This window comes from Meles meles, chromosome 6, assembly GCF_922984935.1.
Source record: "Meles meles chromosome 6, mMelMel3.1 paternal haplotype, whole genome shotgun sequence".
NCBI lineage: Eukaryota > Metazoa > Chordata > Mammalia > Carnivora > Mustelidae > Meles > Meles meles.
The window spans coordinates 98,219,459-98,236,433 of NC_060071.1; the positions used below are offsets into that span (position 1 = coordinate 98,219,459).

General features: G+C 36.8%; 1 pseudogene; it reads right to left on the bottom strand.

The window, feature by feature from the left end:
- Window positions 1-10,076: 10,076 nt before the first annotated feature.
- LOC123944590 lies at window positions 10,077-11,596 on the bottom strand (annotated as a pseudogene).
- Between the last annotated feature and the right edge of the window lie 5,379 nt (window positions 11,597-16,975).

Genomic DNA, 16,975 nt, shown 5'->3' on the forward strand with positions numbered 1-16,975 from the left:
CACACCCTTTAACAGCACAATGTACTCACATTGGTGCATGAGCAATTTCTAAAGCCCATTGGAAAGTGGGCATAGCTTCATATGTTTAATAAGAGTAGGATATTAATCACTTCTCTAAATGCATTTTTTGGGATATAGGAATTTTTCAAAACATGAGTTATTTTGGATGACATTTGAAAGGGGTTCTTACTGGTAAAATTATTGACAATCACTGCTTTAAGCAGTCTTCCAACTTTAAGATTCTGTACTTCTTAGATACAATCCATTTTAGTGTTAATACACAAGGGTTTACATTTCTTCAAAATAATAAATAGTGAAAAGCATTGCATACAAATTTTCTTAGACCAGTTGGTTTATACTAAGTATTTTATAGGATCAGTTATGAAAGAAACATACATTTTCAGGTGATAGTAGAAATGTTCTTCTTATCTACAAAAAAGAGGTGTTACAACATAAAAAAATTAAAAAGAAAATACATGTTAGTCAAACTATGGATGACAGCATTGTATTTTTTCTTTTTTTAACATTGTATTTTAATAAAACCACTTTATTTCACTGATTATGTGAGTAGAATTAGCAATAACTTTCAGTTGGTAAATTTAAGATGCTATGTTAATGTTTATTTGGCTATTTGGGGAAGATGGCTTAATCTTTCATGTCTTGCTGGATGCTGTTATTAACTATACTACTTTAATGGTAACAAAAATCTGAATTTTGATATGTTATCTAAGCAAAAGTTAAATATTGAATAGGATTATATATGAACTGCTGAAAAACATCTTTTGTAAATCTAATGAGTTTATGTAATATGAGTTTAGCAGATGAACTCGGTTTTTAAATTAAAAAAATTTTTTTTTCTCTTCTATATTGCTTGCTTTTCTAAAATCAGGACAGTATGGAACTGGCACAAAAACAGACACATAGATCAATGGGACAGAATAGAATACCCAGAAATGGACCCACAACTATATGGTCAATTAATTTTTGACAAACTAGGAAAGAATAGCCAATGGAAAAACAACATCTCTTTAACAAATGGTGTTGGGAAAACTGAACAACAACCTGCAAAAGAATGAAACCCGGTCCCATCTTGTTTCTTTATTCTTTTCCTAATCCCCAAACCTCCCACATTGCATCCCCACTTCCTCATATCAGCGAGATCATATGATAGTTATCTTTCTCCGATTGACTTATTTCGCTAAGCATAATACCCTCTAGTTCCATCCACATCGTCACAAGTGGCAAGATTTCATTTCTTTTGATGACTGCATAGTATTTCATTGTGTATATATATACCACTCTTCTTTATCCATTCATCTGTTGATAGACATCTAGGTTCTTTCCATAGTTTGGCTATTGTGGACATTGCTGCTATAAACATTCGGGTGCACGTGCCCCTTCGGATCACTACGTTTGTATCTTTAGGGTAATATCCAGTAGTGCAATTGCTGGATCATAGGGTAGCTCTATTTTCAACTTTTTGAGGAACCTCCATGCTGTTTTCGAGAGTGGTTGCACCAGCTTGCATTGCCACCAACAGTGTAGAAGGGTTCCCCTTTCTCCACATCCTCACAAGCATCTGTCATTTCCTGACTTGTTAATTTTAGCCATTCTGACTGGTATGAGGTGGTATCTCATTGTGGTTTTGATTTGTATTTCCCTGATGCTGAGTGATGTGGAGCACTTTTTCATGTGTCTGTTGGCCATCTGGATGTCTTCTTTGCAGAAATGTCTATGAACAGATTTTCTTATTTGCATGAAGGCAAACTAAGTGAAAAGCAAAAAAATTCATCAGCAGGAAAAATTACTTATATGACAAGAAATACAGAGCTATACTAGGGATAGAAACATGGCTATATCCCCATTCTGGGCTCATAGTACAGAGTAATAATTGATAACTCTTTACTGCTGAGAGCAGACTCAGATTTGAAAAATCTCATTGATTTTGAAATTACATAAGAAGTTTTTATAATATATTTACAATTCTCCCCCTCTTCCTAAGGAAATGTAATCTTTCCTTAGTTTGAAATGATGCTTCATTGATTATTCTTAGCACAATGCTCTAGGCAGCTGCTGCTAACTGATTACAGCTATAGATAAGTTAAAAACCCGTTTATTATTCTGGAATTATACTGAGTTTTAGAAATGTCCAGATTGGGGGTACCTGGGTGGCTCAGTGGGTTAAAGCCTCTGCCTTCAGTTCAGGTCATGATCTCAGGGTCCTGGGATCCAGCCCTGCATTGGGCTCTCTGCTTGGCGGGGAGCCGTTCCCCCCCCCCCCCACCCCGCCTGCCTCTCTGCCTACTTGTGATCTCTCTGTCAAATAAATAAATAAAAATCTTAAAAAAAAAAAAGAAATGTCCAGGTGATTCACAGAGTTTTAATGTAGTAAAAATAAAATAGCTACTGATCATTCTCTAGAGACCAAGCAGTGGGTTTGATGTTACACCTGCGTTATTTCATAATTCTGACATGATCCCTATGGCAGTAGGTGTTATCATTTTTCTCATTTTACAGATGAAAGGACAGATTTGAAGGGATTAGGTAACTTGATCAAAGTCATTCAATATTTAGATTAGCTCTGTCTGACTTCCTGACTTCATAATTCAGACTCTTAACCATTATTTGCTATTAGTTCTTTTCATTTAAGTTTTGGTGGTGTATCAAGAATACTGTTATAATACCTCCTACTGTGCTGATTACACTTTTATGCAGAGCTGGCTTGACTCTGGAAGTGGGGTGGAGGACTTGTTGCTCTTTTTGTGAAGGAAAGAGATGAGCCAGAAAGCATATGATGGTAATAATTTCTTATACCACAGCATTAGGAATTTGGAACATCTTAATTGATTTTGAAATTATGCAAGAAGTTGTCTTAGTGTCTTAAAAAATACCCCCTTGGAAATGAAACAAGTCTATTTCCTTGGCTTGAAATGATGCTTCATTGGTTATGAAAAGGAGCTTTGTCAGAATTAAACACGACCCTTTAACATGGGTCGAGACATGAAACCAAAAACTTAAATAGTGCCCTAAAGTTCTATTAGAGAACCGACAGTTTATGTGGTCCAGGAAAATATTAATTCATAAAGAATAATAGATGTTAATACTCTGCTTAGCATTTCAATGTCACAATTAAAAATTCTACAGGATAGTTAATTGAATATTTTATGCTTCTAGAAAGGGCCTTGATCCTCAGAATTGCATACTAATTCTCAAATTTCTTTTACATAATGCAGAATCCCTTTAAGGAATTAAAAATTCATTTATATTTCAGATAAGAACATCATATATTTTTACCAACTTTTTAATGAAAGAAATATCTAGAATTAATATGTTAACTACAAATTTTGTGTTTCCAAGTCAGAGTTTTGAAGCTTAAGCTATTCATGCAAATTATCATAATTCTCCCATGTAATGGAGCTCCCTTTATCAGAGCAATAATTATCATTTTTCTAAATGTAATGTCATTGATTTGCCAGATGAGGACGCAAAACATTACATGCCCCATTTTTCACTTATTAATAATCTTATTTGGATGGTGAGTGCTGTGAAGTGTGTAAACCTGGCGATTCACAGACCTGTACCCCTGGGGCTAATAGTATATGTTTATAAAAAAATAATTAAAAAAATCTTATTTGGCCCTTTCCCTTTTTTACTTTGTAAGTTTTGAGCTTTTTAGCCTATTCTTTATTTTTCTCTTGATGCTAATTAATGAAATTCTGGTACTAGCAATAAAACTGTAGGGACTTCTAACTGCTGATGAAAATCTCAGCAAGATAAGAAGGATAAAATATTCCCTCTTCCTTTATATCTGCAGAAACACACACACAATTTTATTTTTTGTCATAAAACCATCCTTGCAAATTTTATTTCTAACAAAGGAGTCTTGTAAGATGCTTGGATTTCAAACATTGTTGTTATGCTTGGGGAAAGTAACCTATAACCTCTAAAAAGTCTACAAGTCTGTTGCTCATCTTAAATGATAATTTGTTGTTTTGAAAATAATACTTAAAGCAACATTTCTGTTCTTTTGAAAGGTAAAAGTATCCCAGAATTGAAAAGCTTAAAAAGGTTACATTGGAAGGGAATTACTGGTACTTCCCTTATTTCTTATATGCTGAGAGGGAAAGAGATGAAACCTATTGGTTTCTGTATGTCAACACAGTTTTTGAATGGCTAATCTATTTGATTGGAGCTGCTTGTTAAATTTATTATTGTGTCTTACTGAAAGGGAGAGGTTGAAAGGCTCTTATGAAATTATTGTAGTGAATGCCACACACCATGCCAGATTTTCCTTATTGGAAGAAGTGGTACTGCTACTTAGTAAAACATCAGCTCATCTCAGTTCAGGTGGGAAGACAAATAGCTGTGGTGATGAGTCAGTCAGGTGCAAGTCAGGGCTCAGGCTCCCTGTGAAGACAGGGCTCGGGGTTATTGCTTCATTGCTGACCACGTAAGATTTGCACGTACGACAGCCTTGAGAAGAGCTAAGCAATTACAGGAGTGTTCTTTGGAATTAAGGCTTCCTCTCTTCCCTTCTTAATTTAAGATGAATTTATATTAATATGATCTTGACCTTAGAGAAGTAGGGAACGGTATAAGGAATTCTGAATTTTCCCACCTTCTAATGAAATGTTTTCTCTCATTCTGATGTATAGTTTCTTTCTCTACCTTTCCCCTAAGCCACTGGGAAAGCAGAATATAAAGCATAAAAATCAGCCTCTCTGTAAAGCACTGAGGACCTTCCCTAAGGGAGAGATTGATAACCAATTCCCTTTTCCTTCTATTGTTTCTCATTTCCTCTCTGAAAATAACCAGGAAAGAAAATGAGTAGCTGGGTTTGTTTTTTGTTTTTGTTTTTTGAGACTTTCAGTTAATAAGGTGTGAATAGGTTAGAATCTTACTTTACCTAAACCTGATGAGAGCAGCTTTGTAAGCTGAGTCTTCTAAATCAGAGAAGCTTGCATGCACATCATTAAAGCAGGTGCTGTTCTAGAAATGGTAAGCAGTTTTCAGTGTGTATAAGTCTCGTCTCAGTTCACTTATGATAAACTGTGTTATTGAATTATAGATTGAGGTCAGAAAGGAAGAGTGGTATCTTAGACCATTAGGTTATACCCTTTCACACCGAGTTATGTTGTCAGTTTTTATTTTCTTGTGAGGAACACTATAAGAACCAGACGCTATAGTTGTTGAAGTCCTTGTTGCATCTGTAATGCATTTACTGAACCCCTTGGAGTAAACTGTACCGAGATAAATCAAGACAGTTATGTGGTGTTTTCAGCCATTTTAACATGAAATATTGATGGACATACAGTCAGCTCTATTTGCAGTATCACATTTGGTTGTGAATATGAAACTTCAAAATGACCTATTCCAGTTATGAAAAAGCCAACATGCAACCCAAAATATGAAATTTCAATTTTATGCATTGCTACAAATACTCTCTTTACAAAAAGATTCGCCATAGTTAACTTTAAGTACTGTGCCCTTAATTAATTGTAAATGATTAAAATAAAAGATTTGTTTTGACTGCACAATAAAAACTTTTCAAACAATTGCAGTACTTCCATCTCTTAAGGACTAAATAGTATTATAGGATGAATAATCAGAAATATGGTAAAAAATATTATAAGAAAGCAATATGGTAAGAGAGAAATGATGAAGCCTTGGTTAATTACAGTGACAAGAAAAAATTACTCTCTGATGTCTCTGATATTTTTCCTTTTGGATCCTGGTTATTTTGAGTTTGGATTTGGGTTAGGTTGTATGTGTATGTGTATTATGTGTAATCTCATTTTGTCATACTTGGGAAATTTTTCCATTACTAAACTTTATTATATATATAGCATATATATTGTATATAGTGTGTGTGTGTGTATGTGTATATATATATATATATATATATATATATATATATATATAGTACATCTTTCTAGCTGTAAAAAAAAACAAAAAACAACAACAAAAGCAAACAAGCAAACAAAGAAACCCCAGGAAAAAACCTTCTTCCAGAAATAGGATAACTGTGGGGTGCCTGGGTGGCTCAGTGGGTTAAAGCCAGGGTCCTGGGATCAAGCCCTGCATCAGGGCTCTCTGCTCAGTGGGGAGCCTGCTTCCCCCTCTCTTTCTCCCTGCCTGCCCCTCTGCCTACTTGTGATCTCTATCTGTCAAATAAATAAATAAAATCTTTTTAAAAAATAGGATAACTGAATCCTTTGTTGATATTAGCTATTGAATCAGGGCAAGAGGTGATTCAGAATTGTTCTTTCTGCAATATTATGTGGATATGAATTGTCCTAATTAGAAACTCTTAGTTCTGAGTTATATTTATAGCCTATTATTTTAGGGAAGAAAGCAAGAGAGGGAGAAAAGGAGAGAATTAAGAAAAGATATCAAATGCCAATGATTGTTCATTTGGCTGGGCCCTAGACTGCAAGAAAGGTCTCTGAAGCTCTACCACTATTACTATTTTTGTGGTAGGTAGGCAGGTATAGTCTTGTACATTAGAGATCTTCAATAGATTCTTTTCAAATAAAATGCTATGTCTATCAAAGTGATTTCCTCCTTTTAATAACAATGTTTTTTTCTTGCTTAAGTTTTTACTTAAAATACAGTTAGTTAATATATAGCATAATATTGGTTTCAGATGTACAATATAGTGATTCAACACTTCCATATTTTCCCTGCTGAATAGCTTAATATCTTTTCCATCACTCTCTTGGACATAGGAGACTGGGAAAGATTGAATTGCCAGAGAAGCTGTTTCTTTTCACATCTACTTTGACTTTCCTAGCAAACATACACATGTAAGTGTGGGAAACAACCTGGGATGACCTGAACTTCGGTTCTTGGGTATCCTGTATTTACGTTTTATACATAGAATAAAATGACAAAATTTCCTGATTTTGACTCTAAATTTTGAGTATTATATGTTAGGCTCAGATACAGAAAGTAGGTTTGCTATGAGAGAATGGGAACAAGTAGAGTATATTTGCTTGTTCTAGACAATATCACTGCTGCTTTTGATGAATATGGAAAATGATAATTAGTAGTATAGACTTATGACCAGAGCAGATAGAAGATTGTGTTGGGATTGAGATGATATACCACCCTACATCTTAAAAATGTTTGTTTCGAAAAGATTTTAACTTATCCCTTTTGAACAAGCCCCAAACATCTTGAGTCAGTAGAGAAGCAGTGTGATAGATGGAAGGATCAGATGATGGACTCTGAATCTTGGCTTTGTTTTTACCTTTCAGAGCCTCCATTCTTTATTTGAAAAATGAAGATGAATAATATTCTTGACAGCACTTGTCATATTGATGACAGCATCAAATGTAGTTTGGATTAAATGTTATAATGTATATGTAAGTGCTTTTGTAAAATTGCTAAGAGCTATGAAAATGACATTTAATAGTACTCCCACCCAGCCTCTCTTCCCTCATGCATTTCTTTCTCCTATTTATGTCAGTTCTAGGTAGTGTAATGACCATATTTGGGGATAAAGAGGTGAGACTAAAGTGAAATTGATTTATTCTGCTCTGTGGGAAGTTCTGTATTCTTCCTTTAGCCTTTCTATTTCTTTTAGATTTAGAGTTTGTGCAGATGAAAAATGATTTTGTCATGAAGATGTTATTTGAATAACTTTATATACACAGCCTGGAAATGTAGCATATAATGAATTTTATGAATTTGTCAGCATAGATAGCATATAACATATAATGCATATCATCTAAAAAAGAAGATAAAGAGAAATGATAAAAAATAATGAGCAGTAATGGTGACGAAAGCAACTGCCTGGATAGGTGGATAAATTTTCAGGGCAGTTTTGGCATCAGTGGGACTGACATCTCCAGGGGTGCATAGGCAAGAAACAGCAGGATAGGAATGAACAAGGAAGCCATTTCACACATATAATGGTCTGTGTTTCTTGTCAGCTGTCCTATTGGCTACCTTCCTGCAGGCCTTTACTCAATGTTCACGGACAGCTTATCCTAACTTGCAGTTTGTTTCTTTAGGGCATTGTCCTCCACACCCTCTGAGGTAATTGCCTACATTTACATGTGTCTATCAGATAAAGTCTCCTTAACAAGATTTATTATGGACAGGTCCAGTATTGCCCATCTTAACAAGAAATACCATTATATATGTATATATTTTGTACATAGACACATAAACTCTTCAGCACCCATAGGCATATATACCTTTATTTACAGATCTAGGGAAATGACAACCATTACATAGTAAATAGTGAGAGAGAATGAACTCAACATTTAAATTTGGAGTGCTCTCCAGATCCTTCTATGAGAGGAGGCAAGTAGAGCTATCATATTAAGAACTGACATTGTTCTGATGTTATCAGATATGGTAGATCAGATGACCTGTCCTCTCCCCTCATCTGCTGAAAATTATTTCAATGTATTGTATAGCTAGGTGTCAATATGGTGCATTTCCTTTGTTCATCTCATTCCCTCTTAATAGATTAGACGAGTGTTTTCAAATATTTTGACTTGTGACCCATGCTAAGAAAGCATTTTATATCATGATCTAAATACATGTAAACCTGAATACAAATATATAACAATTTTTAAAAATGGTTTTCATGCTCTGCTAAACTATTGCAAAGCACAGCTTAAAAACACTTCACTAATTGACAACCAGTTAGCTGAGATATGGAGGCTAATTTTCTGATAATCAGTTATGGCTCCTTCTGAAAACAAGACTAAGGTAGAATGCTGAAGATTGATTTCCTTCATTTATTCCTTTATACATTTAAGATTTGTGAGGCTTGTGTTGAGGGATCAAGGAGTCTCGTGATGGCCTATTTGAAAGATCAAAGTATAAGTTAAGCCATTGAGCCAGGTAGGTTTTAGAAACCTCTTAGGAAAAAGACAGCGAGCTTTCTTTCCTGACATGACACCCTCTCCTCCTTCTCCTCCCCTCTCCACGTTACATGGAAGTAGGTATTATTTTGAAGGGGAGAGCAATGTGAAACTTATAAAGTTATTATAATGTGAGGACTTAGGAAATCTTCATGAAAGCTTCTCTCTATGACAGGCTGAGACCATATCTTTGATCTCTGTAGTCACCAATAAAAATTCAGATTCTTCCCATCTAATTATCTCTGATTTAATTATGTTATGCAAGGACCCTTGAAGTTATTGCTACTGGGGAGTGCTGTGTGGGGCAAGAGATGGGTTCCTGTAGCCTCAATAGAGGCTAAACTTTGGTGGTGTATATTTTTTATTTTAGACAATTTAGTTTTTTCCTATATGCTGAGCTAATCTCTAATTATTTCATGATTATGAATTGTGTTTCTTCCAGGGAATTTCTTGAGAACACTTTTTATTTATTTATTTATTTATTTATTTATTTATTTATTTACATAGGTCTAGGTTACTATTAGATTGCCCAAATATTTCTTACTAGTTAATTTAGTGGAAGGAAAAGAAGGAATCCCAGGTACTGCTCTTCAACTTTTAAACTAGGCTCCTATCTTTGGTCTATGTCCATGAGCAAAGTATTGTGGACTTTACAGTGTATTCTTTAATTTATTTATTTTTATTAACATATAATATATTATTTGCCCGAGGGGGTACAGGTCTGTGAATCGTCAAGCTTACACACTTCACAGCACTCACCATATCACATACCCTCCCCAATGTCCATAACCCAACCACCCTCTCCATACGCCCCCTCACCCAGCAACCCTCAGTTTGTTTTGTGAGATTAAGGGTCTCTTATGACTTGTCTTCCTTCTGATCCCATCTCATTTGATTTTTTCCTTCTGCCTCTCAAATTCCTCATATCAGGGAGATCATATGATAATTGTCTTTCTGTGATTGACCTATTTCTTTTTTTTTTTTTTTTCTCATTAAACTTTGTTTTAATGGGTCTCAAAATTCTGTGACAGATTTTTGGTCAAGTTGTTTTCATTAAAAAGTACTGATTTTAAAAACTAATAACTTAAAATTGCCACACACACACAAAAAACAAATGGTCCACAAAACATTCTCCTTTCCTTCTGAAGGTTTTATGATGCATTGTTATCATTAACCAGTCTTTTACTATTAAACTTAAATGGCCAATTGACACAAACAGTTCTGAGACCGTTCTTCCACCACTGATTAAGACTGGGGTGGCAGGTATTGGGGATAATATTCATTTAGCCTTCTGAGCTTTCTGGGCAGACTTGGTGACCTTGGCAGCTCCAGCTGCCTTCTTGTCCACTGCTTTGATGACACCCACAGCAACCGTCTGTCTCATGTCACGAACAGCAAAACGGCCCAGAGGAGGATAGTCAGAGAAGCTTTCAACACACATAGGCTTGCCAGGAACCATATCAACAATGGCAGCGTCACCAGATTTCAAGAACTTGGGACCATCTTCCAGCTTTTTTCCAGAACGACGATCTATCTTCTCCTTCACCTCAGCAATCTTGCAAGCAATGTGAGCTGTGTGACAATCCCGCACAGGTGCATATCCAGCACTAATTTGGCCTGGATGGTTGAGGATAATCACCTGAGCTGTGAAGCCAGCTGCTTCCATTGGTGAGTCATTTTTGCTGTCACCAGCCACATTGCCACGACGAACATCTTTGACAGATACGTTCTTGATATTGAAGCCCACATTGTCCTCAGGAAGAGCCTCACTCAAAGCTTCATGGTGCATTTCAACAGACTTGACTTCAGTTGTAACATTGACTGGAGAAAAGGTGACCACCATGCCAGGTTTAAGAACACCAGTCTCCACTCGACCCACAGGAACAGTACCAATACCACCAATTTTGTAGACATCCTGGAGAGGCAGATGCAAGGGCTTGTCAGTTGGACGAGTTGGTGGCAGAATGCAATCCAGGGCTTCAAGCAGTGTGGTTCCACTGGCATTCTCATCTTTACGGGTGACTTTCCATCCCTTGAACCAAGGCATGTTAGCACTTGGCTCCAGCATGTTGTCACCATTCCAACCAGAAATTGGCACAAATGCTACTGTGGGGGTTGTGGCCAATTTTCTTAATGTAGGTGCTGACTTCCTTAACGATTTCCTCGTATCTCTTCTGGCTGTAGGGTGGCTCAGTGGAATCCATTTTGTTAACACCAACAATTAGTTGTTTTACACCCAGTGTGTAAGCCAGAAGTGCATGCTCACGGGTCTGCCCATTCTTGGAAATACCTGATTCAAATTCACCAACACTAGCAGCAACAATCAGGACAGCACAGTCAGCCTGAGATGTGCCTGTAATCATGTTTTTGATAAAGTCTCTGTGTCCTGGAACATCAATGGTGGTCACATAATACTTGCTGGTCTCGAATTTCCACAGGGAGATATCAATGGTGATATCACGTTCATGTTCAGCTTTCAGTTTATCCAAGACCCAGGCATACTTGAAGGAGCCTTTTCCCATCTCAGGATTTCCCATCGAAAATCCTTCTCGAATTTTTTGATAGTTCTTTTGTCGATTCCACCACATTTGTAGATCAGATGACCAGTATGGTAGACTTGCCCGAATCTACATGTCCGATGACAACAATGTTGATATGAGTCTTTTCCTTCCCCATTCTGGTTTAGGTTGAGCAGTGGTTTTCACAACACCTGTGTTCTGGCGGCAAACCCATTGCGAAAAAGCTGATTGACCTATTTTACTCAGCATAATACCTTCTAGTTCCAGCCACGTTGTTCTGAATGGTGGATTTCATTTCTTTTGAGGGCAGCATAGTATTCCATTACATATATAAACCACATCTTCTTTATCCATGCATCTGTTGATGGACATCTAGGTTCTTTCCATAGTTTGGCTATTGTGGGCATTGCTGCTATAAACATTTGGGTGCACGTGCCCCTTCAGATCACCACATTTGTATCTTTAGGGTAAATACCAGTAGTGTGATTGCCGGGTTGTAGGGTAGCTCTATTTTCAACTTTTTGAGGAACCTCCATGCTGTTTTTCAGAGTGGCTGCACCAGCTTGCATTCCAACTAACAGTGTAGGAAGGTTCCCCTTTCTCTGCATCCTCTCCAACATCTGTCATTTCCTGTCTTATTAATTTTAGCCATTCTGACTGGTGTGAGGTAGTATCCTATTCTGGTTTTGATTTGTCTTTCCCTGATGACGAGTGATGTTGAACACTTTTTCATGTGTCTATTGGCCATTTGGACGTCTTTTTTGCAGAAATGTCTGCTCATGTCTTCTGCCCATTTCTTGATTGGATTCTTTGTTCTTTGGGTGTTGAGTTTGATAAGTTCTTTATCGATTTTGGGTACTAGCCCTTTATCTGATATGTCATTTGCAAATATCTTCTCCCATTCTGTCAGTTGTCTTTTGGTTTTGTTGACTGTTTTCTTTGCTGTGCAAAAGCTTTTGATCTTGATGAAGTCCCATTAGTTCATTTTTGCTCTTGCTTCCCTTGCATTTGGTGATGTTTCTAGGAGGAAGTTGCTGTGGCTGAGGTTGAAGAGGTTGCTGCTTGTGTTCTTCTCATGGATTTGGATGGATTCCTTTCTCACATTGAGGTCTTAAATCCATTTGGAGTCTGTATTTGTGTGTGGTATAAGGAAATGGTCCAGTTTCATTTTTCTGCATGTCCAATTTTCCCAGCACCATTTGTTGAAGAGGCTGTCTTTTTTCCATTGGACATTCTTTCCTGCCTTGTTGAAGATTAGTTGATCTAAAGTTGGGGGTCTATTTCTGGGCTTTCTATTATGTTCTGTTGATCTGCGTGTCTGTTTTTGGGCCAGTGCCATACTGTTTTGATGATGACAGCTTTGTAATAGAGCTTGAAGTCTGGAAATGTGACGCCACCAACTTTGGCTTTCTTTTTCAATGTTCCTCTGGCGATTTGAGTTCTTTTCTGGTTCCATATAAATTTTAAGATTATTTGTTCCATTTCTTTGAAAAAAAAAAAAAAGGATGGTATTTTGGTAGGGATTGTATTAAATGTGTAGACTGTTTTAGGTAGCATAGACATTTTCACAATATTTGTTCTACCAATCTATGAGCATGGAACGTTTTTCCATTTCTTTGAGTCTTCCTCACTTTCTTTCATGAGTACTCTATAGTTTTCTGAGTACAGATTCCTTGCCTCTTTGGTTAGGTGTATTCTGAGGTATCTTATGGTTTTGGGTGCAATTGTAAATGGGATTGACTCCTTAATTTCTCTTTCTTCTGTCTTGTTGTTGGTGTAAAGAAATGCAACTGATTTCTGTGCATTGACTTTATATCCTGACACTTTACTGAATTCCTGTTCAAGTTCTAGCAGTTTTGGAGTGGAGACTTTTGGGTTTTCCACAGAAAGTACCATATCATCTGCAAAGAGTGATAGTTTGACTTCTTCTTTGCCAATTTGGATGCTTTTTATTTCTTTTTGTTGTCTGATTGCTGAGGCTAGGACTTCTAGTACTATGTTGAATAGCAGTGATGATAATGGACATCCCTGCCATGTTCCTGACCTTAACGGAAAAGTTCTAGTTTTTCCGCATTGAGAATGATATTCTCTATGGGTTTTTCATAGATGGCTTTGATGAAATTGAGGTATGTACCTTCTATCCCTACACTTTGAAGAGTTTTGATCAAGAAAGGATGCTGTACTTTGTCAAATGCTTTTTCAGCAACTATTAAGTATCACATGGTTCTTGTTCTTTCTTTTATTAATATATTATATCACATTTATTGATTTGTGGACATTGATCCAACCTTGCAGCCAGGAATAAATCCCACTTGGTCGTGGCAAATGATCCTTTTAATGTACTGTTGAACATATTGGCTAGTATTTTGGTGAGAGAATTTTCGCATCTGTGTTCATCAAGAATATTGGTCTGTAATTCTTTTTTCAATGGAGTCTTTGTCTGGTTTTGGGATCAGGATAGTGCTGTCCTCATACATGAGTTTGGAAGTTTTCTTTCCATTTCTATTTTTTGGAACAGTTTCAGGAGACTAGGTATTAATTCTTCTTTAAATATTTGGTAGAATTCCACTGGGAAGCTGTCTGGCTCTGGGCTTTTGTTTGTTGGGAGATTTTTGATGACTGCTTCGATCTCCTTACTGGTAATGGGTCTGCTCAGGTTTTGTTTTCTTCCTGGGTCAGTTTTGGTGGCTTATACTTCTCTAGGAATGCATCCATTTCTTCCAGATTGTCAAATTTACTGGTGTACAGCTGCTAATAATATGTTCTTAAAATTATATTTCTTTGGTGTTGGTTATGAACTCTCCTATTTCATTCATGATTTTATTTATTTGGGTCCTTTCTCTTCTCTTTTGGATAAGTCGGACCAGGGGTTTAACAATCTTATTAATTCTTTCAAAGAATGAGCTCCTAGTTTTGTTGATTTGTTCTAGTGTTCTTTTGGTTTCTATTTCATTGATTTCTGCTCTGATCTTTATGATTTCTCTTCTTCTGCTGGGTTTAGGCTTTCTTTGTTGTTCTTTCTCTAGCTCCTTTATGTGTAGGCTTAGGTTCTGTACTTGAGACCTTTCTTATTTCTTGAGAAAGTCTTGTATCACTATATACTTCCTCTCAGGACCACCTTTGCTGTTTCCCACATATTTTGAACAGTTGTGTTTTCATTATCATTTGTTTCCATGAATTTTTTCAATTCTTCTTTAATTTCCTGGTTGACCCATTCATTCTTTTTTTTTTAAATTTTTATTTTTAAATTTTTAAATAAACATATAATGTGTTTTTATCCCCAGGGGTACAGGTCTGTGACTTGCCAGGTTTACACATTTCACAGTACTCATCATAGCACATACCCTCCCCAATATCCAAATCCCCACCACCCTATCCCATCCCCACTCCCCCCAGCAACCCTCAGTCTGTTTTTTTGAGATTGAGTCTTTTATGATTTGTCTCCCTCCTGATCCCATCTTCTTTCATTTTTCTTTTCCTACCCCCCCAAAACCCCCATGTTGCATCTCCACTTCCTAATATCAGGGAGATCATATGATAGTTGTCTTTCTCTGACTGACTCACTTCGCTAAGCATAATACCCTCTAGTTCCATCCACGTTGTCACAAATGGCAAGATTTCATTTCTTTTGATGGCTGCATAGTATTCCATTGTATATATATATACCACATCTTCTTTATCCATGCATCTGTTGATGGACATTTAGGTTCTTTCCATAGTTTGCCTATTGTGGACATTGCTGCTATAAACATTTGGGTAACGTGCCCCATCGGAGCACCACGTTTGTATCTTTTGGATATATACCCAGCAGTGCAATCACTGGGTCATAGGGTAGCTCTATTTTCAGTTTTTTGAGGAACCTTCACACTGTTTTCCAGAGTGCCTGCACCAGCTTGCATTCCCACCAGCAGTGTAGGAGGGTTCCCCTTTCTCCGCATCCTCGCCAGCATCTGTCATTTCCTGACTTGTTAATTTTAGCCATTCTGACTGGTGTATGGTGGTATCCCATTGTGGTTTTGATTTGTATTTCCCCGATGCCGAGAGATGTGGAGCATTTTTTCATGTGTCTGTTGGCCATCTGGATGTCTTCTTTGCCAAAATGTCTGTTCATGTCTTCTGTCCATTTCTTGATTGGATTGTTTGTTCTTTGGGTGTTGAGTTTGATAAGTTCTTTATTGATTTTGGGTACTAGCCCTTTATCTGATATGTCGTTTGCAAATATCTTCTCCCAATCTGTCTGTTGTCTTTTGGTTTTGTTAACTATTTCCTTTGCTGTGCAAAAGCTTTTGATCTTGATGAAATCCCAATAGTTCATTTTTGCCTTTGCTTCCCTTGCCTTTGGCGTTGTTCCTAGGAAGAAGTTGCTGCAGCTGAGGTCGAAGAGGTTGCTGCCTGTGTTTTCCTCAAGGATTTTGATGTATTCCTTTCTCACGTTGAGGTCCTTCATCCATTTTGAGTCTATTTTCGTGTGTGGTGTAAGGAAGTGGTCCAATTTCATTTTTCTGCATGTGGCTGTCCAATTTTCCCAGCACCATTAATGTTGAAGAGGCTGTCTTTTTTCCACTGGACATTCTTTCCTGCTTTGTTGAAGATTAGTTGACCATAGAGTTGGGGGTCTATTTCTGGGCTCTCTATTCTGTTCCATTGATCTATGTGTCTGTTTTTGCACCAGTACCATACTGTTTTGATGATGACAGTTTTATAATAGAGCTTGAAGTCCAGAATGGTGAAGCCACCAACTTTGGCTTTCTTTTTCAATATTCCTTTGGCTATTCGAGGTCTTTTCTGGTTCCATATAAATTTTAAGATTATTTGTTCTATTTCTTTGAAAAAAATTGATGGGATTTTGATAGGGATTACATTAAATGTGTAGATTGCTTTAGGTAGAATAGACATTTTAACAATATTTGTTCTCCCAATCCATGAGCATGGAACATTTTTCCATTTCTTTGTGTCTTCCTCAATTTCTTTCATGAGTACTTTATAGTTTTCTGAGTACAGATTCTTTGCCTCTTTGGTTAGGTGTATTCCGAGGTATCTTATGGTTTTGGGTGCAATTGTAAATGGGATTGACTCCTTAATTTCTCTTTCTTCTGTCTTGTTGTTGGTGTAAAGAAATGCAACTGATTTCTGTGCATTGACTTTATATCCTGACACTTTACTGAATTCCTGTTCAAGTTCTAGCAGTTTTGGAGTGGAGGCTTTTGGGTTTTCCACAGAAAGTACCATATCATCTGCAAAGAGTGATAATTTGACTTCTTCTTTGCCGATTTGGATGCCTTTAATTTCTTTTTGTTGTCTGATTGCTGAGGCTAGGACTTCTAGTACTATGTTGAATAGCAGTGATGATAATGGACATCCCTGCCATGTTCCTGACCTTAGCAGAAAAGCTTTCAGTTTTTCCGCACTGAGAATGATATTTGCGGTGAGTTTTTCATAGATGGCTTTGATAATATTAAGGTATGTGCCCTCTATCCCTATACTTTGGAGTGTTTTAATCAGGAAGGATGCTGTACTTTGTCAAATTCTTTTCCAGCATCTATTGAGAGTATCATATGGTTCTTGTTCTTTCTT